The sequence below is a fragment of the Euphorbia lathyris genome, chromosome 10 (assembly GCF_963576675.1).
Source record: "Euphorbia lathyris chromosome 10, ddEupLath1.1, whole genome shotgun sequence".
NCBI lineage: Eukaryota > Viridiplantae > Streptophyta > Magnoliopsida > Malpighiales > Euphorbiaceae > Euphorbia > Euphorbia lathyris.
In genome coordinates, this window is record NC_088919.1 from 16,788,399 (window position 1) to 16,791,520 (window position 3,122).

The window sequence follows — 3,122 nt, forward strand, 5'->3', positions numbered from 1 at the left end:
ATTATCCTTCTTATTTCCACAAAATATGTTTATTATTTAACATTATTTATATATCTACAACATAATTACCGGAAGAACAAGGTTTTGTTGCGTTCAATAACTTTTTTATTTTTTATATAAATTATTTTTATTAATTTGTGTAATACATTTTTTATTTTATAATAGGATAAGGTGCAGATATACCCCCTAACATTTATAGTTATGAGCAATTTTACCTTTAACGTCTAAAATGGTGCAATTGTACTCCTAATGTTGGCAACCAAAATCAAATTTTCCCCTAACATTAACAAATTGTGTCAATTTGAGAAATAATTTATCAAGCTGCATTCTTGGTAATGAATATTGTCATCTACACTTTACATGTGTACCATTTTATAATCGTTAGTAACAAATCACAAACATATGATTAGATATGAATGTTTAAAAAAAATATATAGTCTTTTTACAAGTTGGACAAAAAAAAAATTCAAATATTTCACCGAATTTTTAGATATTAATTTTCAATTTTATTATTAAATCACAAAAAAATATTAAATCTCTTTTTTAAAACTACTGATGTGTCCAATTGGTGTAGAATAAGAAATAAAATATCTATATTTTCTAATAATATCTGAAATCGACCCAACTTGCCAATTTTAAGAGTAAAATTGTTATTTGCTGTCAACGTTATGGGTAAAATTGCACCATTTTAGACGTTAAGAGTAAAATTATTCCTAGTTGTAAACATTATGGACATTTTTTCATATTTTTCCTTTTATAATTTTATCTTTGATTAATTTAAAACATGTCCATTTTAGACATTTTAAATCCGAACAGCAACAGTTCAATATAATTTTATCAAACACTAGTAATTAAACAGCTAACATCTTACTGCAACTACAAACAGCTAACAGCTTACTGCAACTGCAAACAGCTAACAGCAACCGCAACAGCTATTAGCTAACAGCTGAACCAAACGGGCCCTGATTATGTGCAATTGGTGTAGAATACGAAATAAAATATCTATGTTTTCTAATAATATCTGAAATCGACCTAACTTGTCAATGTTAAAGGTAAAATTGCTTGTAGCTGCCAGCATAATAGGTAAAATTGTATCATTTTGGACGTTAAGAGTAAAATTATTCCTAGTTGTAAATGTTATGGGCATTTTTTCACATTTTCCCTTTTATAATTTCATCGTTGATTAATTTAAAATATGTTCATTTTAGACATTTTAAATCCGAACAGCAACAATTCAATATAGTTTTACCAAACACTAGTAATTAAACAGCTAACAGCTTATTGCAACTGAAACAGCTAGCAGCAACCGCAACAGCTATAAGCTAACAGCTGGACCAAACAGGTCCTAAACATTTTAAAGTGTTGAAGAGTTATATTTATCGAACACTGAATGTAAATACATATTTAAACTATTAAATCAGTTGATTTTTGAGGTTATCGGGTTTTTTTTTACCATTAATACCCCTTTTTTTAAGGAAAATGAAAATTTTATTAAAAATCCTAAAGCAAAATGTTTAAAAAAAATGAGGGGAATATTTTCTCAACCAAACTTTAAAGGGAAAGGAAAACTTTATTAAGAATCTTCAACCAAACTCTATAACAATCAGACTCAGAATCGACAGCTTTCGTTACAGTATGTATTACATGATTTGTTGATCGACCAATAAAATTGATACGACAGTTAATGATATCCTACATGTTCATGGATTGGGCCGAGCCTAACCGGACTTGTCATATAATTACTTTGTCCAAAACCCACCCTTACTATATTTACATCGGGCTCGGATCGGGATGGGCCACACTAAAAGAACTAATTCTCAAGCCCAATCCGGCCCGACCCAACTAATATCTTTGTATTTTTTAAAAATTAAAATTACGCTAAAAAATTACAATATAAATATAAATAATAAAATACAATAAACTAAATTTTAGAGGATTAAAAATCAATTAACGCAATCCTAAATAAAAAAAATACTTTTTTTTGATAGTAATAAATAAAATAGTAACAAAAATATGTACATGTTCATTAATTCTAAAAAATATATGTTTTGGAAAATTTTATGTTGAAGAAATTTAAATTTTTTATTTTTAGAATATAAAGTTTATTAAACTATAAAAGTTATTAAATTAAAATTATTATTAAAATTTTGAACTGAGTTTGGGATGGGCCTGGGTTTTGAGACAAATCTCAAGCCCAACCTATTCTATATACAGGCCTAAATGGGTCTGGACCGGGCCGGACCGAATCTATTACGAAACATATATGTCCAAACTCAGGTTTTGAAGAGTGGGCTTGGACGGACTGGGCGGGCCAGTGGGCTTTTGAACAGATCTAATGATATATGTACAAATAGATTTACTACCAGAGATAATAAAACCAAACACAGAATCTATTGACATTAACAAATGTTTGAAAATCAAATTCCATGATCAACCAACTCAATGCTAAGACATTCACCAATAAGGAGGTCTAAAGAATAGGACAAACGTCCAGCTAACTAGCGCAACAATCATATATTACTAGAATTATCTCTGATAACAAAACCAAAACTACTAGTACATCGATATTACACTTCATTATATCAATCGAACATCACTTACATGTATTTAGTCTAAAAAACGAGTGATTAAAAAGAAGTGTTGGCCTAACAACCAACATTCATTAAATAAACCTTGTTTGGGTCTTATTGGTCAATAGTGAATTGAATTGAATGTGGAAAGGCAGGATGCAATGCAGCTTCTTTCTCCTCTCCTCAACTCAAGAAATTCGTGGTTCCCAATATCACATATCAGGCATTAAATGTAGTAGTAATTAACAAAAAAAACCCACCTCCCCTTTGTAATTGCAACTGTATTTCATGGAAGCTTCCAATCTAGATCCACCGCATCAAAATTACATGTAATATACCCATCACAACACCAAATATTACCTAGGGATGTTAACCAGGTGGGCAGGAATTACATTCCTCGTTCTCACCTCTCCGGTTTATCGAGGATTTTCCGTTTTCGTTTTAAAATTTTAAACGGAGAAATTTTTATCTCTATTCTCATAAAGGTGTTTATTCCTCGTTTCATTACATATGTATAATTTTTCTTTTTGATTTTTTTAGCGTTTGACGTAG